The sequence below is a fragment of the Lepisma saccharinum genome, chromosome 9 (genome assembly GCF_977018435.1).
Source record: "Lepisma saccharinum chromosome 9, izLepSacc3.1, whole genome shotgun sequence".
Lineage (NCBI taxonomy): Eukaryota > Metazoa > Arthropoda > Insecta > Zygentoma > Lepismatidae > Lepisma > Lepisma saccharinum.
Window position 1 is genome coordinate 48,754,540 of NC_139237.1, and position 25,311 is coordinate 48,779,850.

The 25,311-nt window shown below is 39.2% G+C and overlaps 1 protein-coding gene and 1 long non-coding RNA gene across 3 annotated transcripts in view; one reads left to right on the forward strand and one right to left on the reverse strand.

Moving 5' to 3' along the window:
* LOC145992043 (C3 and PZP-like alpha-2-macroglobulin domain-containing protein 8) overlaps positions 1-25,311 on the forward strand; it is a 911,691-nt gene that overhangs the window by 608,196 nt on the left and 278,184 nt on the right. The gene's annotated exons all lie outside the window — the stretch shown is intronic.
* On the reverse strand, positions 10,109-19,831 carry LOC145992042 (uncharacterized). The gene is made up of 3 exons (XR_014442122.1): positions 19,680-19,831; positions 14,046-14,126; positions 10,109-10,264 (listed from the first exon to the last, which is right to left on the reverse strand). It is a non-coding gene; the product is annotated as an uncharacterized LOC145992042 (long non-coding RNA).

A 25,311-nucleotide genomic window follows, 5' to 3' on the forward strand; every position in this document is an offset into this window, starting at 1 on the left:
GGAACGAAATTCGAATCGAATGTGATTCCCTCCTTCAAACAAAAAAAAAAAAAAAAAATGCGGAAAGATATGTGTGGCTGCTGGATTTTCGTTTAATTGCGTTCTACTTCTAATTGCAACTCAAAGCAATAACAAAAGGTAATCAATATGATAATATGTAATTGGCGTCAATTAAAGCACCTGTTGAAGAATAAATGTAAATTTGAGAAAACAAAGATGATGCTCGAACAAAAATGAAAATAATATTTGGAACATTAATTTTAAAATTAATAACTATACAAACATGACACATATTTATCGTGTTCTAAGATCAGATTTGGTTTACGTCGCTCTTCTGACGCTTTGACTAATTGTGGCGATGGTGATAGGATGGAATGGTTGAACACAAAACAAACTGATGCCTCTATTAGACAAATCAAATGAAATCCTTCAAAGTCCGACAAGAAATACAGGACAGACTGTATGCAGGCCACATATACATGAGGTTCCTACTGTTATTCTAAGATAATCGTATGACTGCAACACTGATCATGTAAAATTTGTCATTTTATAGATGGCGCCTCCTATACACACTTGCACTATTGAAGAGGAGTGGTTTCTTGCCCTCTGTCACTCTAAAACTCTCAGAAAGTTTGTGGTAAATAAGAAATCAATATATCTGTGCATGCCTACCACACCAGCAAGTACCAAGGGCCTCCCCGATGGCGCAGTGGTAGCGTCCTCGCCTTGTAATCAAGGGGTCCCGGGTTCGATACCCGGTGGAGGCACATAGTGGTTCGGATCCCACTTTAAGCTGTAGGTCCAGTCCCAATTAGCCTTACTGTGCATAAAGTGGACTTAAAACACCAAATCAATCAATCAATCAACACCAGCAAGTTTCCTAGTGGAGGAGAAAGTTCGACAATAGCATCAGTTCACAAGCATGTGGGTGAAAACGCCTTCGCAGTGGCTCATAAGTGAGGGGAATGATGAGGTATAATGAGTGAAGATAGAGAATAGACTCGTTTAATGATATCTTTACACTGTTCATTAACCTGACTATTCCGTCCACTGACTCTCGTTATCCCAGGAATGCTCCGCATTTCCCAATATCTCTGTGCTGAGATTATAAGGATGGTGACGAATGTACACCGCACCGATAGAGGACATGAGGAGTAATAAATATCCTCTAGTCCGGGAGCAGTATAAAACATGAAGTCCGTAAGGACAGCTCTCTCAGTTGGATTACAAATTCAATTGATACACTCAGTGAGGGATAACGCAAGGAGCGTTAGTCAGAGTCGAAGTTGGAACTCTGACAAGTTATTGACACGGCCTGTTAGATAAGTCTAGGACATTACTCAGCGAGAACATCAGACAGGTATAATATGTGTGGAGAGAACATTTCACTCAGTTATATCTCATCTTTCCTTTCATTGACCGGAGCGGCCCTTTACAGTCATTATGAACTTTAAACCTCTCGTTTTGTTATTTGCTACATCCCGGTGACTCTCGGTACCTCATGCTAATCAGAGTCGCACTTCATGGTTGACCCATAGACTTCTTGAGGTATACAGGCACTTACTCAAACTGTATAACAATCAGCAATAGGTCTGTACTAAAATGCAGCAAACTTGTACAACCCTACAGACAGAAATCTACTAGATATGAAACAAAGCAAATTAATGTTTTCAATTGACTCTCCCTTGTATATACTGTGCTAATGTATGTAACGTACCTCGAGGGCATTGGGAGAAATTGACCGATGCTTCAATATGTTGTGTTGAAGCATCCACCACACCTCCGAGACTCAACTGATGCTCTAAAATCCAGCATGCGTCGAGTTTAATTAAAGATTCGAAAGGGTCTGCCGAAAGTAGGGAATCATTGGTACACGCATGTATAAGGTGGGGTAAGATAATCCTGTATTTCTCCGTAGAGATGCTTAAACACAACGAGGCATCAGCTGTTTCTTAAGAGACTCCTAAAGGAGAAATAATTTTTGCGGGTCTCGCGCTCTGCCGGAGATAAATGACATAAACTTTATGGAGACGGGAGAGGAATTGACCTAGTTTCTGAAGATCTCCCGAATATGTCGTTGTAGGCAGCGAGACATCGGTTCATTAAGGCTTCCTGTTGCCATCTGCTTCCGGTTTCAAGAGATTTCCGATGAGAAAGTTAAACACCCAAACTGCAAGCTCCGTTTCCGCGGTGTGTCGTAAAATGAGCCATTTTCTCCGTGTACCGTTTGCATTAAAAATTACAGTGGCAGGGTTAAAATATATTTTACAGCGAAGAACACCCGCCATTGTTCAGTAGCGTCTGTAAATATACTAAAGTTGCAAATCTCAGATCTTGCAATACCTACAGCAAAACTAGTTTGGTATTGACGCTTGTGAAGCACGTGGAGAAAGCGGGACTACGTCACCGCGGGAGGGTGAGTTGCTGGCATGCGAGCCAATCAAAATCTTCGCAGTGCTTTACTCCAGCCGTAGTTACCTAGCAACAGAAAACGTTTATCTCGATGTTGCCGCTTATCGGGCGATTCTTCTTGCGATCAGTTTTCATGTTGTTGGGAGAGGACTGTTGTTTGTTTGTTGCGTTGCGTTGCTGTGATATTTTAACCGGTTCGTTTGTTTAATGTTTATTGAATTTAGAGTATTCTTTGTTGTATATAGCGTGTTGTTGTAGTGTGTTATTTTATTGTACATAATTTTCTGTGTTCTGCTTGAGTATGTCGTGTGCTTGTGTGAAGAATGTTACTATTGTTACCATAGGGAAAGAAGAATATAATGAGGTAGAAATAAATAAATAAATCAATGCGAGGCTTCAAAACTGGAATCCCCAGGAAAGAAGAGGCATATCAGTAAACGCGTGAGAAATGTAGATACCTTTCAGCAAGACGCTATTCGTCGCCACATTTACTCTTATGATAGGAGGAAAGATCATCCCAATGTTGGGAAACTGCGCGTTTTGTTGAAAGATTCGGGACTTTTTCAAGGTGGGAAAACATCTTTAAGGACAGTCATAAAATCTCTGGGATTCTCATACAAAAATATTAATGTACGCAAAATAAAGTGTGCAGGCATATGGGAATGTGGAGGTAGGGCTCCACACATTCTCGACCTCGACCTAGGCCATGTTATGGAGGTGATGTGGTTCACCAAACTCCTTTACCCCAGGTTTGTCCCAAGTACTCACTTGGGCTGAGTCGACCCCGGAGCCGCTCGGGATATTTCATTGATTGATTTGTTTTTTTAAGTCCACTTTATGCACGGAAATGTTAATAGGGACTGGACTTACAGTTTAAAGTGGGATCCGAACCACTGAGCCATGTGCCTCCACCGGGTATCGATCCCACGACCTATTGATTACAAGGCGACGACGTTACCACTACGCCATCGGGGAGGCCTGCTTGGGATATTTGAAAGAGTTCCACAAATCCTCGCGGGTCTCCCGCGTGAAAGTCAGACGCCCAACCAACTGGACTTTCTGCAATTCAGTTGCGGTATAATTGAAAAATGGGCAGACTTTAACGGCGACTTCGGAAAGAAATTATTATTGAAAGTGTATATATTCAATATTTTCAGAATGGATTGAAAATTTAACCTGTAAACAATGCTCGTTTCGTTAATTCGTTCATGTTGTAAGGGGAATGGAAATGAAGAGAGAAAACAATATCACATTTCATCATTGTTGTTGTCATCGTTGTTATCCCGTTTTCTTCGAAAAACAATAACACATTTCATCATTGTTGTTACTTTTCATAACACGTTTTCCTCGACACAGCGTCAGACGGCTGGCCTTCGTACCGTACCGTACCGTACCGCATGTAATTGCAAACACCGTGACACGTGTTCCTTCAGCTCTCAATACCAAACTAATTTTATTTATAACTATTAAGGTATAACCTTAAGATTTTTTAGTTTTGGTTGCTAGTCCATGTAAGTTAATTTAAAATGAATGATTGAGTTAGTGTACTCAAGCAATATTTTCAAGATTAATAATACAATTTTTACTCGAGCAAGATTTTTATTTGTGAATGCAGTTCTATGAAATTACGTTCAGCAGACGTTTTATGGAATTCTGACTGTGTAAGATTAAGACGTTGTTTATAAAAAAGTCCTTAATTGCTTCCAACGTCCCAGGTGGCCTCATAGTAGGCTGGAACGTCTTGTGTTTCCGCAGAAGGAGGAATAGTGAGCTTAAACCGGGAAAGTGACACTATTCATGGAAGTCAAGTGGAACATATTTTTCTTTCCTGGCCAATACGTTGGTTTTTATGATAAGTAAGTAGCTTTCTTTTTTTCGCCTCTTTTGTCGCTTCTACCGACTAACAGCGACGATGAAAATTAATTATGATTAACTGTAATGGACGTTCTCATACAGAGAATCCATTCTAGGACTCGGAACAAGAAACTTTGATCATGAAACTGTAGAGGATGTTATTTCAATGTCCCGTGTGATTGTAACTCGAAGGAACACCCTGCTTCTAGATGCATTTAACCCGTCATTGTATGACAGGCCCATAGCAAGAGATACGCTAGGGAAGCTGAAGTCTACAACGCCATTAAAAACTATTTAAAAAAAACAAAGAATATGAGACGTAGAAATTAACACTTGTGAGAGGTAAGGGGAGTGAAACATACAAGGTGTTACTCTACACTTGTTCTCATTGAAGATTTGCACGTGATGAAGTGACCCCTATACCCTGTCCCAGCTAACTGTAGAGCAAGGTCGCGCATTGCGTCAGAGAAGCGAAGGAAATCGAGTGGCCAGAGCGAAGCAGTACACGCTGCTGGGAAGGCAGTCGCTTCCCCCCTGTCCAACCCAATTCCATTCCTCTGACGTGTTCATTGATAGAGCCGTCTCGCGTCACTACTTGCGCAGAGACTTGTTTTCCTTTACCTGCTCCACAGTTAGCTGGGACAGAGTATATATACTACCATTGGGGGGTCACCACGCGAAAATAAAGTCACCACTCAACTCGTTACATGACGTTCCCTGTTTGACCACGTCACGAAAATATCTCTTATCATTATTCAATCTTGATTTATGAGGATCATACTAAGTTACAGACTTAATTCTCAACTTGCTCCGAAATGTTTTTTTCTCTGTGATCTCTCACATTCTCATAACACATAGCTGGAATTGTTTGAATGATTGATTGATTTGGTTTGTTTTACTTCGCACTTGTCACTTTTGGCTATTCGCAAAGATGAGGATAAGTGATGATATGATGAAATGGATGAAGGGACACCCAAAAAGAACATCTATGCCCGGACCGAGATTCGAATCCAGGACCTTTAGTGTAGTTGCGCGATGTGCTAACCAATTTGGCACGAAGGCCAGCTGGAATTTTCTGTTTCCCAAAGTAGTAGTAATAGTACATTTTTAAGGAGTTCTTCAGACGTTAAGACATTTAATTATTCTTCAATATGCTCAACTTTCTTTAAAAATATTGATTACCAACTACGAATCTTGAAATATAATCTATATTACACAGTCCGTCCAGTGGGAAAAGGGACTAATGAGAAATGATAGACAAGACGTTGTGGACTGGTAATTTTAAAATAACGTTTATTCAAAGTAGACACCGTGTGAGTCAATACATGCACTGAAGCGGTTGTAGAACTTTGTGAAGCAGTCTTGGTACTCCTGTTTCGGAAGTGCCTCCAAAATCGCGGTCGAAGCCTTTTGGATGTCTGGAATGGTGTCGAAACGCATTCCTTTCAACGCCAATTTCAGTTTTGGAAATAGCCGGAAGTCGCATGGAGCTAAATATGGAACATATGGGGGTGATTGAGGTCCACTATCCCTTTTTTGGCCAAAAACTGGCGTAGCATTCTGCTCTTGTGCACGGGTGCAATGTCGTGCAACAGAGACCATGAGTCATGTTCCCGATATTCAGGTCGAACGCTACGTATCCTGGCCAATAGACGATGCATTTCAAGATTTGTAGGATGTAAAAAAACAGAAGCAATGGAATAAGAAGAAAATATCAAGGGACACACACAAACTGTCGCTGCTTGGCAGTGCCAGAAGCCGAGGAGGGCACAGGACGACAATCCTGCCTAGCTACGGGCTGTTGAATAACCATGGATCCATGAGTATAGAAAGTGGAAGAGTTTCCCATTGACCAGTACCTTCAGGAGCTTGGCACAGATTCCTGAAATCACATGGGTTCACGTCGGGAGACCGGGGTGGCCAAGCATCTGGAAAGCTTCTGGATATGACAGAAAAATGGGTTCCACAATCTAACTCCAATTTCTCATCCAATTCTTCGTAAACTCATGCCTTGCAGGGATGAAAATGTATACACTTTCATGAAAACCAAAATTCCACGTAGACTTTTGCAGCTGACAATCTAAGCGTCATCTACCGGTTTCGCCTATGAATTCAATATTGAATATTAATAACGATAAATATAGTATCATACAAAACTTAATGCGAAGTTAATAGAGTACATTTATATTTGAAAGTTAAATGTCTAAACTTCTTACCTTGAAATGTAGGCTATGCGTGTCGAAAATCTTCAAGAAAATTATATTTCTATGGAAACGCTTCGAAATAAAACTAATGGATTGTTGAGTTGCTGGGATATAATTATGTAAAGTACCTCTTTTGTCATTATTCTTGGGTTTTCATGGGGGCAGCCATCCTTTGTATAGTTAGTTCCTTTAGTGACTTAAAATTGTTACAGGTAGATATTATTATATTTCGTCATATATTTCTTAGAAAATTAGATACGATTATTGGAGTTACAGCAAAAGAAGAAATTTATTTAAAAGTTCCCAAGAAGTCGTTAAATAATGAATGACATTTTTTCGTTATATTGTTCAAAACCAATATGTGCACTAAAATTGAAGTGAATGTCCACGAAAAGTAAATTGTTCAACTTTCTGCCACTATGTGGAAAAGTTTCACAAAAATAACAACTTTATTTTCAGTTGATATCAGTACAGTATTGTTAAAAATGTCTTCCTTCAGCGACAATGTTGCTTTGTAAGCATAAGATTGTTGTTGTTGATTTGGTGTTTTAAGTCCACTTTATGCACAGTAAGGCTAATCGTGACTGGACCTAAAGTTTAAAGTGGGATCCGAACCACTGTGTGCCTCCACCGTGTATCGAACCCGGGACCCTTTGGTTACAAGGCGAAGACTCTACCACTGCGCCATCGGGGAGGCCTATTTGTAAGCGTAAGAGAGTGTGGCCAATGTCACACGAAGTAAGTGTTCCTCGGGGAATGGTAGCGACATTCAGTGCTACTCTGGCTTGAAGCCCTGACAGGGTCCGTACACGTTCCTGATAAACACAATATTTCAGGAATCCCCACTGCAAGAAAACACACGGGTTAAAGTCCGGTGACCGGGGTGGCCAAGGATCTGGAAAACTTCTCGAGAAGACACGATAAACTCTAAAGTTGGCACGAAGCAGCTCATTCACCTGCCGATCAACATGTGGGATGCTCCACCTTGCATGAAACATCATCGTTCTTTCAAGGCAGCAGTTGAGCGTAACGTGCACTCGTAACGGAATGCATGCTAGAATACGTCATGACGTCAGAATACAATAGCTGTTTCTGCCTCACATTTCCACGTGGTGGCGAGAATTTCACTAATTGTTTCGTCGGTATTGGGTTTTGTATGATCTGAATAGACTCTTTACCAACGGAATTTGTTGCTTCTACAGGGCTCCAAAGCGCTCTGAGTAGGGAAACGTCTCTTTCAAACCACCCAGAAAAAAAATGCACACCTTAATTCTATTTTTGATCACAACAAATGAGCCGACAAGCTAGTGACGGCGCCAGGGAGAAGTCACTGGGATGGCGACAAAATATTGTTAGGGGTGCAGTCACATTTAAACCCCGAAAACACTATATATAAATATAATATATAATAATAATAATTATTATTATTATATTGATGTATGGTGTTTTGTGTTTGTTCTTTATTCAGAGAGAACATTTACTGCCTAAATTTACTTCTTGATTTCGAGTTTATCTCCATATGATTCGCTTTAATAAAGGCATTAATAATTTTTTTATTCGTGGGAACTGCCGCAAGTTGCGTTGTTTCTAGTGGCCTATTTCAGTATTGGAAGACGTTTATAATTTTATAATTCATCGTCTTTCTTTGAGATGAAACTAATGATATAAATATTCAAGTTACAAGATAATATAAATGACAAGAAAAATGTTTCGGAGAGTTTAATTTTCTTGCAAAATAAATATTACGTTGGAAGAATTCTTAAGTATTAGAAACAACAGAAGTCACTAAGTGAAGCGCAATTCTCCTGTAGGAGAATTCTGCTGTATGTGCTTTGGAGAACACATTGCCCATCTTCGGTACGTTCAGGACTTGACATTTCTTCTCAATAGCAAGGACGGCGAAATGATCCAGCTGACATCCAGCATCCTGTTTCGAGCAAAGAAAGGTTTGAAACACGGAAAGGTTCTTTCACACACTGCATTGGAAACTGGTATTGTTACAGAGAATACAACTAGAGTGTGAACCTTGCGAAATGTCAATTTAACTTTCCTAAGATTTCGAAGAAATCCATTGAGTGGAGTACTTTCATTCCATCTTCTTAACGCTGAAGAATTTTGGGTAAGATCTGGATTTCACATTTCAGGGAATTGTTATCACAGGAATAAACATCTGAAAAAGGTTACAATTAGTATTCTGACTCTTGTGCACCTCTCACTCTAACACTCCCACGTATGTTTGTGCTACACAATGACAGGCACCTATGGAGTTCTTGGGAAGTTCTTCGATTTTGATATGTACGAGAAAGAGCGAACCTGCATCTAATGATTGAAGAGTGGCAAAAACTAAAAAGTGTAATTTTAACTGTCCGCGATACAAATATCTGTCCTGTTCATTTCTCGCAATGTCTTTTGTTTCATCTGACATCAGTGCGAATACTTTCGCCTCTTCCACTTCTTAGCTTATTTTGCTGAGAATAAGTGTGTACATGACGCAGATTAATTTGTTTTGAATCGAATTCTGAGCGTAATTTGCATTTTAAGGTCCAAGTTCAATACATTTCCCATTAATATCTCCTCATTTTGAAATTAACTTGAGGAGCATCGAAAAAATTCCCTTTGGTGACCTTTATATTACACTCCTCATCTCGTAAATCAACTCCCTGAATAGTAATAAACGGCGATGCATCCACAACAACTGATATGTAGTGTCGGTTTTCTTGGATCAACTTTGGTCGTGGGTTCGATAGCTGGTGGAAGCACTTCAAACTCTAGGATTAGCCTTACTGTGCATAAACTGGATGTAAAATACCAAATGTACCAAACAACCAAATCTTGAATCACCTTTGAATGTCTTTTACTAATTAGCGTTGTCACTAACGACCCACGATTAGAATAATTTGTCCGTACTGCAGATGATGTTTTGGTGGTCCTCAGATTGTTCGTGATGTCTTATAACCATCCACATTCAACGCCTTTTTCCAGTTCTTAAAACTCGTTAAAACTTAGTTTAATCGCAACGATTACAGGACATAAATGAATGAAAAATCGCGGATGCCCAGGTCGGTGCTCGAATCTTGAACGAATGTCACACACACATATATGTATACTAAAACAAATTAATATTTGTTAGTCAAGTTGGTGTTAAAAGCAGGAAAATTGATATCATGAAGAATACACCACTTAGAAAAGGTGAAAATCGTCATACTCTTATAAATGAACTCTCTTATTATTTGATATTTAATTAACTTCAATTTGAGGGAGTGAACAGGGGGGCGAAGTGTATGACTTGAGGGGGTTTCGATCCCCCATGCACTCCTCTTGTGTCATCTCTGCGCTGTAAAGTCGGCGCCACTTACGTTCGTTTTTATATTTTCCTGATTTATTACTAATGTACTGGTGACATTCTAATTCCACACTAATAGCTAATACAATCTGAAGTTCTGTAATAACAAATAAACGAGGTTTTGCATCTTGAAAAGTACCATGAGGAATATCATATTCCTTTTGACATATTCCTTTCGAAATCAATTTAGAAGAAATTTATTCTTCATTCACTCTGATGCTTATGTAATAATTAGTTTTTCTTATTATGTTTTCGGGTGAGGAAGGTCTTCAAATTCCTTAAGAAATAAATGTAATCATTTGAATGTGCGTTTTATTTCATGTTCCAATACATAGTGTAAATTGTGCTGTGAAATAAATTTCTTACAAACGTTTTGTGCAATGTGCAACCATTATGAATTCACCGAAAGTGCTTGTTAGATTCCTCAGTATTGGCATCTTCAGTTGGAATTCTGTAAAGTAAAAGCTACTTTAGTAGATCAAAATATAACGATGCAGCTTAAGGGCATCCAAGCACGCATGCACGCACACACAAACAAAAACATACAATTGAAGAAAGTATGGATGTCCCATAACGAATGTTGTATTTGGAAAGCGTTTTGTCAATGTCACTTATTTATTCCCAACGAAACCTGAACTTCTACTAATTACTTGTCGTTCATGTCAGTGTTTGTAAAGTAACTAGTTACAAGTAACAGTTACCTTTTTGAGGAAATGTAACTGAAACTAGTTACTTTTAAAAGTTAGTAACAGTAAGAGACTTACTTTTTCCCAATAGAATTAACGTTTTCAACTGTTACTTTACGGTACCCATGTCAAACACTCGGCCCACAGCATCCTTTACAGCGGCCCACTTTGGCCGTATTTAGAATTCATGCTTGCAGGACTTTATAGTCGTATATATGCAAATAACCAGCTTTTCCTTTTCTCATGAAACAAGCATCGACTCATCCGAACTTCACCAGATTAAAGTGACCCATTTGTCTCAAACAGGTAATTTTCGAATTCCATTAAAGAAAAGGTGTGGCGTTAATCAAGGTGATTGGGAGGTTAGTGAATAAGCGGTAAGCGTGAATACTGTGTGTCGCCAATGAGTCCGTTTCTTGATTGTGAAGGGCTTGATTTGAGAGAAATTGAGTCTCTGGTAAAGCTTCAGACAACCGTGACGCTGTCTAAAACCGCGTTTGTTACAACCCGTCACGTCTCCTGCGCTAGCGATCATTTTTTAGTTTCGGTGCCGATTAGATACGAGGAAAGTATTCGCAAATTTCCAGCGAAAAATGCAGGCTCGACCAGGACTCGAACCCGGTCTCTGAGATTCCGTGCCACTGCTATATAATTTTTCTTTAAAATTACCTCCTGTGTGTGCCTAAATCTATTAGGAAAAAATTTTCTGGTAGGCAGCGAGGAGCGAATGGAAGAAAGAAGAGAGGCGCTTACGCAGAAGCTGTTTCCTGTTGTGATTGTGTCTTGTTTGTGTCTGGAGGAAGCTTTCTCGTAAACGAGGTGCTGATTAGTGCGATGTTGAATTTGTGCATTCAAGCGTATCTTATGCGCATTCCCCCTACGCGTGGTTTACTCTGTCTGCAGCGGAAACACTGCGTGGTATCTGCTAGGAGTGCCAACGATCGGTAAGCGTGCGAAACGTGACAGGATGTATCAAACGCAGTTTAAGATTGTGAGAGTAAGAACAGGTCTATACAGTACAACAGGAACGTGATTTATTTCAAGTTAAAGGGGATAATGCCTATTTTTGTTGTGAAGCAAATAGTTAAATACGTGGACATTTTGTGCCCTGATAAAGTGAATTCATTCAGAAATATTTCTTTGTCACGAAATACTCTTGCGACATCCATGGTGGAGTGATTGGCACAGCCATACAGCCATCCCCATCTTCTGTCCGTGAAGATATTTTTAATGAAGTCGGGGCCAGTTTGCAAAGGACCATTCTTCCTTTATTTACTCTAGTAATAAAGTTATAATTTCAGTCATTTCCCAACTTGTTCAAAGTGAAAATAGAAAATACTAGATGATGAACTAAAATTTCTTTTTTGTTTCAAGTTCACTTATAAACAGAAAAGTTAATCGTGACTAACGGATTGAACGGATTAAGGTGGGATCCGAACCTGTTCCGCCGTCGGTATCGAACCCGAGACCTTGAAAGAAGGTTTCAAAACTTGAAAAAGAGCGAGGGGCAATTTTCCTTGCTCACTGCGCCCTGTTCTTTTGAAGCTGCCTGTGTGAGTTCCGACCTTCGAATGGAACTTACTGAATTGTTTCGGGACTAGGTATTGAAAGAGAAATATCAGTAGGTGGGTGTTCCTAAATTTTTCTCATATCACCCACAGCAAAATCCTCTAATAAGTCACTTTGATGCTGGTCACTTTAGTGATATTTAGCAGCGCTACATTTGTGAACAGCTGATATCTATATATATTTGATTGATTGATTGAGTTGGTGTTTTAAGTCTACTTGGTGCACATTAAGGCTAATTGGGACTGGACCTAAAGTGGGATCCGTACCACTATGTGCCTCCATTATCCATATATATATTTGAAACAAACATGTAAAATGGTATCTCTGAGTAGAAAAATATATATTTCAGTTTAATTTTATTTCCAGCGCATACAATAACATTTTATTGAAATTGTTCTAATTACAATTAAACACACTCATAATCGTGTAATCATTCAGTTGTAAGCAGGGTATGGCATGTGTAGGGGAATAAGGGAGAATTAACCCTCCTTTCTTTGCATTCACCTCCGGTTGCTATTATTTGTCGCTTGGAAGGGGGGGAAATTTATATAAGGTACCGATGCTGCAAAAGTCATCACTAAAATCTCCAATAGCTGAGGCCATCGCCTTATTTTCAAGACGTCACAGACTAGATTTCGGATGTGGTGTCAAATACCCTTTTAAACTGAAGGCCTAATCCCAATCACGTGTTCTGATCGTAAAGTGCCCTTCAGAGACCTGAAGAGAGAGATCCGTTTGCGAGAAATCGCTCCTATAATGTCATACAATCTGCGCAATCACTCCTTTCAGGACGTTGCCTTACCACCTGCCCAAATCGCTCCTGTTAGGATTTCTACCCGTCAGGTAACCGCGCTCCTGAGCTGACCAGCAAGTCTCGGTGCGTTGCGTTCTTTCAATCAAATGCACGTCCCTACCACTGTGTGACGCAGTTGCTTGGCGTAGCCACTGCAGTGTTGCCAAGTGCGGTGGATTTTACTACAACGATAGGGGAAACAAAGCTCCATAAGTGACATCACCGAACATGAGCATAGGTTTCCCGTAGGTGCTTCTTCCATAAAAATATGTCACGGAGAACTAATATATATGTACAGTATATATATATAAATTGATTAACACATCCTCCAAATTCGTTTTGTATGAGAAGTTTTCATCTCTATGGCGCATCGATGGCCGAGAGCGTTGAATGCTGGACTCACGATCTGTTTTTCTTTGAGAATTTCCCTTCACCATATCGTCACTCATTCTCATCTACGCGATTAGCCAAAATGTGGCATAACAATAAAAAATCAACTAATACGCCGTTGGGGAATCCCTTAATTGTCTTCATCGGTAATCCAATTCAGTTCCCTTTGACAGGATGAATAAAAGTCACCCTAAGAAATATCCACGCCAGGACTCAAACACGTTCGATGCCGATATCGTGACTCCACCACGGAGGATTCAAAGGCATCCCAATCATCATATTACCAACACTCTGTTCTCCTGTGCAACAGGTTAAGCCACCATGCATTGGAAGAAAATATGCTTTCGATGTGGAATTTCCTGCATGTTCGATCTTCATTCAAGTAAATGAATCCGTGAATGTGGCACGAATTTCCTGGCATTAAAATGGCTAAATAAATCTATTCTTCTTAGAGGAGAAAGCTTCCTTTAGCGCTTCGTGATTTAGGATCTTGTATGTACCTAATATAAATGTTTGCATGAATTAATATTTTAGAAAATAGAACTTTGTTTCTTAAACGAGTAGTTGCGCACATCTGAAAGTTGCAAGTAGGCGCAGAGCGTCTTAATTACGCCACTGACCCAGATCCCAGGAAAGTTCGTTGGTAACAGATATTAACTTTCAACCGACACTTTCCGATAACGATACATCGGCACAGGTATCGGCTAAGCCCTAGTTTCTATGTATTAAAACAGTAACAAGTTTTTTTTACTTAGTATTAAATATAAGATAGAGTTAGCGCTATCCATACTCACTTATTGGCAATGGTATGAGCCATCAGAGATAAAAAGCTTGGAGCATTTGCGATTATTACAACAATCTTCTTCTGTAACGCACTGAAATGTTAAACGTGTACGTTATTAAATATCTCTCGTTCTATAATTTTTTGCTATATTGACTGATGCTATCTCAAAATATAAAACATTGTCTAGCCACAAGGTACATGTAATAATTATAAAGTTTTTATCAGATAAGTGTGTGTGTGGTTTTGTGGATATGGATTCACATTATATAGATTAAGGTTAAGGACAATAACTTAAATGGAGGATTTTACTTAATTATATAAAATATATAGCTCCGTTTTAAGTTTTAGTATGTTCATTATATTCTGTACAATCAATAATATCTATCATTTCATTTCGTAAGATTGTGTAATCATTTCTATGATCCGTCCAACTTTTTAGATAATTGTGAAAACACGCAAACAATTCATACAAGATCAGGTTTGAATATTATCAATATTCATTGAGAGCATTATTAATTATAAAAGAAGTTATACTTTTAAATTAATAATACTCTTCTTAAATATTGATAATCAAATAACATTTTGTAAGTTGGTTGGGAACATTTTTAGAGTAACGTTTTATAGAACTGAGGTAATATTGTCAACTTGATTTTGATAAGAGGTGTGTTAAGCGAAGGTAAAGATCCAATACTTGATTTCTTCTTTGTGAATTACTCAACTAACCAACAACCAATAAGACAAAGAAATTTCTTGTAAATAGCATCAGACATTTATTATATAGTTTGTGACTAATGTCTGCCAGCTGTGGGACTTGGAGCAATGACAGTTTTCTGCGTGATGTGGCTACCTTCATTTCGTCTCATGTAGAGGCACATAGGGCAATTACTGATACACTTATGGAAAAAATAAATCCTTGTATGTGTAGGCTAAAATCAGTTTTTGACCAAAAGATAATTTCATTTACATTATTCTGTTTTTCCCAATTCAGATTTCTACTTTTTATTGAATAAATTAATTTTAATTTTCTACTCTACTTTTTTCCTTTATCCTCAATGCAGTGACAAGTGATGGTGGTGGTGGTGGGGGTGGGGGTGGGGGAGGATTTCAGATTTCAGAGTCAAATTCTCGGGAGCTAACTGATAGTAAAAGGTATTTACTTAATACTTTACAACGGTATAGTTTTGCCATTGACATATTTTATAGTCAGACTCAAAGATAAATCACTGAGGTGATGAATTTTGGTTCATCATATAGAAAAGTACAGGGTGTCCCACTATACCGTGTTTGTTAGAACCTGTCCCGTTTCCCGCGTTATCGATCGCTCGACAGTTTCGGTGCCAATGAGAAACGAGGAAAAAATCGTCTGCTGGGCAGCGAGGAGCGAATGGAAGCCAGAAGAGAGGCGCTTACGTAGACACTGTTGAGATGTTGCGTATTTTAATTGGCTGCCTGGCTTTGACGTTCTCCAGCACGGAGAAAAGCCAGCGACCAGCTAGCGCGGGAACCGGAACAGGTTGTAACAAACGCCGTATAGCTTTCGAACCCGAAAAAAACGTTACAATTTCCGAACAAACATACATAGGAAAATGAAATTCACAATACACATACCTTGTTTCATGCTGAATATATGATCGCCACAGCAGGTGCTGCAAGTGTCTTCCCTGGACGTCCAGACATGTTTGCACACGGCGTTCCATACTGTGAAAAGTCCGATGTAGAGTCTCCGGTGTGATTTCGTGAATCGCATTCTCGATGTTGTTTCGCAACTCTTGAAGTGATCGTAGTTTGTTTCCGTAGACACAACCACATAAAAAGAAATCCATAGGTGTCAAATCTGTGGATCTTGGCAGCCACGATCCTTTGGAGACGATTCTGTCACCAAAAAAGAACTCAATTTCTGCCATTGATACTCTGGAAGTATGGCATGTCGCTCCGTCTTGTTGGAAATAACCGCGACGCAATTATTCATCATCCAGCTGATTCACAAATTTACTGAAGATGTGTCAGTAAACTTGTGTGTTTACTGTATCTTCAAAGAAGATGGGTCCAATGATACGCTGTAGGGAAATTGCACACCAAACTCCAACCTTCAATGGTCCTTTACGGCGTCGAAATTCACGTTGAACGGTCTGATACAATCCCGATATCCAATATTTATTTACAATGAACACGCGTTCTGGTACGGTGTACCGTTCCATCCTCGCGATGCAGGGACTCGCGCATCACACTAATCCACACGCACCACTTCCCCTGGTGCCATCTACCGTCTTTGTTTTAACGCGTGCGTTTATGTTCAACCCTACCTCGTGTTGAGCATGAAACAAGGTACGTGTATTGTGAATTTCATTTTCCTATGTATGTTTGTTCGGATATTTTAACGTTTTTTTTTCGGGTTCGAAAGCTTGTGGGACACCCGTTACTTTCAGGCACAAAACGAACTTACAGATTTAATATTCATATAAACAGTACAAAACACACCATAAAAACTACACTCATTAAAAACTTGCTGGATATTATTTATATATATATATATATATATATATATATATATAATATATCTGTGCGTGTGTGTGTTTGTGTGTGTACAGGGTTTTTCTAAAGTTAGTTTCCATCGCGTAGGAGGTAATTCTACATGTAAAAATAAACACAGAAGTTCATGTGACGAAATTCCGAAAACGGCACCTATTCGGATGTATTGAAAGGGAACAAGTGTCAAATTATGTTTACAAGGTGATAGTGGCACAACGGCCTACCATATGACCGCGGCAAAGGGCGTTCCACAAATAAATGCAACATGCTCTATTCAAAAAAGCACATGGCAGATGTCTGAAGTTGAAGTGCAAGGAATTCCCCAAAGGAGTCTGTTGATTGAAGTCATAGGGATGGGAAGGGTTTTATGGAGTGATTAGCATTGACAGCCCGGGCGATGTAATGCGGGCAATGTTTTCGGTCGCGATGTTGTGTTGATATTTGTACGTACACACATGCAGATAGGCCGAAGCGTGACCTTGACTGGCACTGCTAGGTGTTATCGATAGGCACGGCCCATCGTGTACAGTGCATAAGTGTTCGTCGTCTGTGGGTTGGCAGATATCCAGCGATAGGTATGACTGCATACACCGCAGAGGAGCTGGCAGACATGCAAATCATTTATGGCGAGACAAGACGTAATAGCCATGCAGCACGGCGTTTGTATGAGGAACGTTTTCCAAATCGGAAGCTGCCGTCGCACACCTTCTTTCAAAGAGTTCATAGGAAACAGGATCAGTGCTACCACCCCGTCGAGAAATTGGAAGACCACGAAGTGTGCGCACAGATGAGTTTGTGGATGCGGTGTTAAATGCTGTCAGAGATCGTCTTGACACCAGTACGCGCGCTATAGCCAGTGCACACAACACCTCCCATGTTAATGTGTGGCGCGACCTGTCCGAAGAGTGGATGTATCCTTTCAAACTCCAAAAGGTACAAGACCTTTTACCTCAGGACTTTGGTCCACGTGTGGTGTTTTGCCAATGGTTTTTGTATCAGAGGGAAAGTATCCCGAATTTTGTGAACAGGGTGTTGTGGACCGATGGAGCAACGTTCAAGAAAACGGGCGTGCTTAATAGTAAAAACACTCACGTTTGGCATTTTGCAAATCCACATGTAATTCTTGTTGCACACCATTAGGACAGGTTTGCGGTTAATGTGTGGTGTGGGATAGTGTATGACCATGTGATTAGCCCGTACGTATTCCCTGTTCGCCTGTGTGGTTGCACATAACATGCATTTCTTCGAGATGTTTTGTGTTTATTTTCACGTGTAGAATCACCTCCTACGCGTTGGAGACGAACTTTAGAAACATCCTGTACATATATACAGGGTGACTGGTAATTAGATGTATTCCCTGAAAGGGGTTAAAGTAGAGTCAATTTGCAATAAATTTGACCATATGATACCCTGTTCGAAAATTAGTAGTTTTCGAGATAATCGAATTTCAATTCGTGTCATACCATTTTTGTTATTAATACGTTACCAAGTAAACTAAGAGTGCATATTTTTATCATCAATTGTAAGTTTAGACCCACCCGTTACTCACATGTGATTGTTATTTGGGAAAAACTTTTTTTTAACGAACCACTTATTTGTTAGCTGTCAGAAAGCGCTGAAATAAGTGGCATAGAATGAGCAGTTTTTTCTCAATTCATCTTTTTATGTGGAAAATTGTCATTTTTTTAAAAAAAACAATTGAAATTCGATTATCTCGAAAATCTACTAATTTTCGGACGGGGTATCTTATGGTCAAATTTATTGCAAATTGTCTCTACTTTAACCCCTTTCAGGGAATACATCTAATTACCAGTCACCCTGTATGTATATATATATATATATATATATGTGTGTGTGTGTGTGTGTGTGTGTGTGTGTAGAATGGAGTGAGGAACAGACCTTGAAAAAAGAGCGTGATAATTTCCTATTGTGTGAGAGAGTGTGGCTTTTGGTTATTTAAGGTGCTACTTCTTTTTGTGTAATTACAGTGTGTCTGTGTCTAAGTGAGGCGATTGAAATTCCAGCCGCAAAGTTCACGTTAGAACAAATAATTTTTATGTATGACACAAACAGACTCGTGTCTAGACGTGTGTAGGCAATTTGCACAGATATTCCCTGGCGTTTCACCCCCAGGTAGAGAGAACGTTAGACGTCTTGTCCTTACATTACGAGAAGAATTACCGAATAATAACTTTTGCGTGTGAATTAAAATTACATCAAACGATGTAAAGATGCCAGGAATGTGTGAATGTAAATGGACATCACTTTGAACAACTCTTATAACACAGGTTAGTGCTCGTTTTGCAATATAAATATCATCTGCATGCTAAAGTTATTCCCATTAAAATAAGCGGGACGTTACTGGTCGACAATGTCGGCATCTCCGCCCGCCACACTTCTTTCGATCTCTCGGCCTCGCAAGGAACTGGACGCAAGGTGTGTGTGTGTGTGTGTGTGTGTATATATATATATATATATATATATATATATATATATATATATATATATATATATATATATATATATACGTATATAGATAGGTAGATAGATAGATAGATATGTGTGTGTTTCTAGAATCTGTTATAAATATATGAAGTGGTTGTGTCCAAACCAGCAACAACATATTTACATGTTTTTGAAATTTTCTGTAGAGAAAATAAGAAAAGTAAGATTTTAGGATATGTATTTTTGTTTCGTTTCATCCCATCCAAATGTAATGCACTAGACTTAGATTTTTTTTCCTACTGTAATGTGTTGATTGAAATTACTGATGAGTTTTTGTTAAGCGAAGCAGAATACTTGAAATAGGACATTCTCGCTATAGAAGCAGAGAATTTTGAAAAATAATGGATAAAAATGGTATGGTTCACAATAGTCATCCTCGCGACCAAACACGAAAGTTTCGCGCAACCACTTCAGTGTTAAGTTATTAGGACCGAGTACTTCAATCAATTACCCTAAAATATATCTACATTCATAAAAACATTTGCGAATATGATTTAAAATAATCGACAAAGATCTACGATAAATATATATGTTACGGTAACAGAGCAAGTGTTAAAGGTAAATATATATAGCTATATAGTACTTAGTCATGCTTTTTTATTGATCTTACCTGTGTCTTCTTGTCAAGTGGATCTCCTTTGAACAATTCCTGACAGCCATTCACAATCATCGTAGGGAGAACACAGAGCAGAAAAATATAGAACAGCACGTTCATGTTGTCTTCCAAGTCCGTTCTCTGAATGTTTTCCCTGTTGCTCCAAGCCCCATATATATACACACACGCTGATTGATAAAGGAAATTATTTCGGTCGTCAATAAAGGCAATAGGGTAATTATATTTTCAATGCTTGTAATCAGCCAAACGCTTTGTTGTTGTGTCGTGTTCCATGCAGATAATTATTTAAGGAAATTATTCTCATTGCACTTTCCTAGAGTTAACACCTACACCTTAACATTTGCTGAAGACCTTTATCGTCATTGGACTATATTACGTAAACGTATTTTTTATAGAGAGGAGGACATAACATGGATGTGTCGCATTTTCTGGCATAGCAACAGTTTTACGGAACGCTGGAAGGTTGAATTGGGTTGCTACCCGACACAAGTAAAGAGTTATTGCTTCTTCCATACTTGCGTTGGTGAAGCAATACAGAAATTTCAAGAGTAATTGTAACGTACCCTCAGTACTTTGCGTTACTTTACTAGGGTTATAGGGGCCTCCCGATGGCGTAGTGGTAGCGTCGTCGCCTTGTAATCAAGGATCTCTGATTCGATACTCGGTGGATGCACAAGTGGTTCGAATCCCACTCTAAAATGTAGTTCCACGCCCTATTAGCCTTACTGTGCATAAAGTGGACTTAAAACAAAAAATCAATCCACTTATTAGGATTTCCTTTATAGGTATTAGTATTATTATTATTATTTTCCCCTGGAATTTTTCCAACACGTTCAATTTCATATTAGCTAATACTGTAAGACAAGCACACAAACTGTATTTTGAAAGACAAAAATGGCGAATAAATAATATTTATATGACATGTGCAACATTCATGTAGAATGTATGTTTTATATGGTAACACAGTTAAGCCTTGTCTCCATGTTAATAAGATATTAAAATCCTGACCATGGCAAAATTTTATAGTATAAAAATATATACACTAAAAACGTAAAGTTTTCACCCTCTTACAGGGTCTTCTTCAGACGAAACTTCATAATAAATTCACGTGTAAATACATTTATTGTGAAGTTTCGTCTGAAGAAGACGCTGTAAGAGGGTGGAAACGTTTTTAGTGTATAATTTTTTATACTATAAAAGTTTGCCTTGGTCTGTATTTTAATGTTTTATATGCAACATGGAGCGACGTAAAGTATGAAAACACATATACAATATTTTAACACTAAATTGTGCGCGCATTCAATGTTTTAAATATATATATATATATATATATATATATATATATATATATATATACATACGTATATTATTTAAATGAAAAATTCCATTTCTGTATACTAGATATTTCTCGTTCTCTTTGGCCCATTGTGGTGGCCACAATATTGTGTCGAATACCATTTTTTAGGTAAAATTTCGAATTTATTTCTTTCTTGTTCATTTTCTTCTTCCATTAGCTGTCATTTTGGAAGGTACACTGTAAGAATTTCGGCTCCGCTAGAAAATCCTGTAATTGCGAAAAGAAAGAGACCGATCTCATCTCTCTACGACAATTAGTTTTCTAAGAAACAATAGTTAAAATTTCCTAAGGATATGCATAAAGATAATCCTGCCTAACTCTCCTGTGAACTGAAGGCAACACATACAGGACACTATTTCTTGATGTAAGTTTCTACGTAATTTTTACCGAGAATTGTTTGCCATCAAGGAAAAGCAGTAATAGTTTTCAGTGTAACAGTGTCCACATGAAACCTTCCTGATTTCAAATTACAAATGTGAGGAAACTATTCGACATAGAGCCTGGCGGTTTGAGGTATCATATAGAGCAACTCAAAAACTTTTCTTTGGTTGTGAACAATGATGAACACGGCACAAGAAAGCGCAGTGTACGGTGTGGTGTGCGAAAATGAAATCGCCAATTTCATTCCAAACACAACTCAAACGTACTTTTGAACACGGGCCACCACGAGTAAAGAGAATTAAGGTTTGGTATGACAAGTTCCTATGGACTGGGAGTGTTAACCGACAGTCAGGTTCTGCAGAAAATGCACATGTGATGAAACGGTAGAGGTGATCAGGGAGGCCTTCGAGAGAAGCCCGTCAAATTCAGTTTGCAGAGCGTCACGAGAGCTGAACCTCTCATGCTCAACAGTTCACAAGGTGCTACATAAACTTCGTCTGTATGCATTCAAAGTGCAAATTGTTCGGGCGCTGCAGCCACAAGACAGACCAGAAAGCGAACAGTTTGCTATTGAGATACTAGATCGAAATGCGCAAAACCACCACTACCTGAGGAATGTGATTTTGAGTGAAGAAGCAACCTTCTACACGATTTGGAAGGCAATCGGCACAATGTTCGCATCTGAGCTTCCGAAACATCCCATACATCCCATACAGTTCTGATTCCCTCCTAAAAAAGCTCGGAAAAATATGTGTGGCTGCTGAATTATCATTTAATTGCATTCTGCTTTTAATTGCAACTCAAGGCAATAACAAAAAGTAATCAATGTGATAAATATGTAATTGGCGCCAAATAAAGCGTTTGTTGTAGAGTAAGTGTAAATTTGAGAATACAAAGATTATGCTCGAGAAAACTGATAATAATATTTGGAATATTAATTTTAAAATTAATAACTATACAATCATCATAAATAACAAAAAAAATTAAATGCTCCCCTGTGCTTAGCACCACTCCATGAAGGCGTATAGGGGGTGTGGGGGTAACGACCCACACTTTCTTGATCCGGTCGTGAGGGGGGGTGATGTGATCAGCATCACGCCCCTAACCGCCTTTACCCCCCAGGGTTTCCCCCAGGTACCATGTCATTCAACGTTGGGTGGGCGCCGGAGCCGCTTTCAACGTTAGGAAAGTTCCCGGATTGGAACCGGCCGGGCGTTACCGACAGGCGACGCAAAAGTCATCATCCTAATTGAATTGACCTTTATTTTGACATCTTGTTGTTTAAATCAGTTATATCAGTAGTAGTATTTTGTCAGTAAAATGGAAGATACTCACGAAATTTATTGTGTGCGAAAATGAACAAGGATATCCCGCGTACAGCTCGAGAATCATTAGCTGTTTGCGTACCACTTTCCCGGACGGAACAATATCCCGTTTTGGTGATTTGCCATGGCTGGCCAGTTCCCCCGTTTTTACCACAGTAGGGGGGCAGAGGGCATTCTCTCTCATCATAGTATGAGGGTCGATTAATATCAGGGGCTATTTTGACTTAAATTGACTAAAATTACGCTATATTTTTATATCTTTTAGTGCATTGAACCCATCATTGTATGACAGGCCCATAGCAAGAGATACGCTAGAGAGGCTGAAGTCTACAACGCTATTAAAAACTATTTAAAAAAAGCAAAGAATATGAGACGTAGAAATTAACACTTGTGAGAGGTAAGGGGTAGTGAAACATACAAGGTGTTACTCTACACTTGTTCTCATTGAAGATTTGCACGTGATGAAGTGAACCCTATACCCTGTCCTAGCTAACTGTGGAGCAAGGTCGTGCATTGCGTCAGAGAAGCGAAAGAAATCGAGTGGCCAGAGCGAAGCAGTCGCTTTCTTCCACTCCACCCAATTCCATTCCTCTGACGTGTTCAATGATGGAGCCGTCTCGCGTCACTACTTGCGCAGAGACTTGTTTTCCTTTACCTGCTCCCCAGTTAGCTGGGACAGAGTATATATACTTCCATTGGGGGTCTCCAAGCGAAAATAAAATCACCACTCAACTCGTTACATGACGTTCCCTGTTTGAGCACGTCACGAAAATATCTCTTATCATTATTCCTTCTCGATTTATGAGGATCATACTAAGTTACAGACTTAATTCTCAACTTGCTCCGAAATGTTTTTTTCTCTGTGATCTCTCACATTCTCATAACACATAGCTGGAATTATTTGAATGATTGATTGATTTGGTTTGTTTTGCTTCGCACTTGTCACTTTTGGCTATTCGCAAAGATGAGGATAAGTGATGATATCGTAACAATCCCTAAGATTGTATGTTTATTTTATTAAGTCTCTCTGAACGCTTCATGTTGACCAGGGCATTCACTTGTTTTTCTCAGCTGTCTCAAGCCTCTTAGGCATGTTTACAATGCGTTGTGTTGTGCCATGCAAACCTCCTGAGCTTTCAGGAAACAGGTAACACTTCTGGGTTTGGTGTCAGCGGTTTGCATGGTAGCAATTATAATAAACACGATTCGGCGATTCGGCATCGAGGAAGAGCTCGATGGCCAGGGAATATAGAGGTGAGACAAGCTGGGAAGAGACTGGACTTTGGGAATTGAGTTGGTAGAGAGAGGAGGTCAGCAAGACAGGAGGTCGATAGTGGAAGCACGCTTTGGTCAACACTTAGAGAGAAGCTTACAGAGGACTTCGCTATTTTCATTCAGCTCAGAGACTTCAGTTAGACAGGTAATTATCCTACACCCAGCCATGATACAGGTTCAACGGTTCACAAAATCCAACGAGTTGCCATTGTCTTTTCAGTAGTTTAATTCCTTTGTGTTTATTTGTACCTTTCGCATGCCAAGCAATAACTCGTCATGTCAATGACGAGTGGTCTCATCAAGAGGATGAATGATGAGTAGTTTACATCACCCCATCAGCTAACTGGTTAACCTGCTAGATACTTTTAAGATCCCACGAACTTTAAGGTTCGTTACGTGGTGGATTTGCTAGGGCTTCTCATGCATTTTTTCGGAAATGCGATGAGAAAAGAGTTTGTAACCAGTTTAGAATTATTCCCCACCCCAAATTTTGACACGTAGTGGAGTGCTAGTTCATTACCCACCCCCAACATTTTGCTCATTTATTTAGTTTCGTTAGTATGTCCTTGCCAAAATTAATTTTGAAAATACATAGGGCTTAAAGTTTTTTGCATTTATGGGGGGAGAAGAATTTATATATGCCATGATAGATGTTTAGTCTAACATGAGGATGAATTCGATTAAATTTATCGACTTCAAGTTTGGGTCGATAATCAGCGAAATGTAAGAATGCGGAGGAACTGCGCCCTAGCTCCGTCGCGGTTACCCGCGTCGGTCTGGCGCTTTGGTATCAGGAGCGTCCGGCATTCCGCGTGGCGGAAGGTTCCATGTCGGATTTTAGGGAGGCCCATTTCATCAAAAATGTGGCCGGCCCAGGGACGTCCGTGGACGATTCCCTATCAATCTGCTCCTGGTAGCTCTGTGGTTCACTCACAAACCCGGTACCATGGCTACGACAAATTCCCACCTGGGAAATTTTATCATCCAGAATTTTAAATAAGGAATAAGGGAAAGGCATTTAGTTTTGAAGATTTCTTGCATTGACAGTGATTTTAGAATTTTTTTTACATAATCTTGAATACGAAAATTATTACAACGTTGGTTATGAGGATGCAGTAAGCTACAGTGAACAGTAAACGATGTTACTTTTAACATTTTAATTAATTAACAACGTGGATTAAAAGTGGATTTTAAAGTTATTTATGAATGAGGAAAATAAATTAGTGCCACCGATTCAGAGTCAATCGGCACTATAGTGCATCTTAACGAGTCATAGCACAGAGTATGC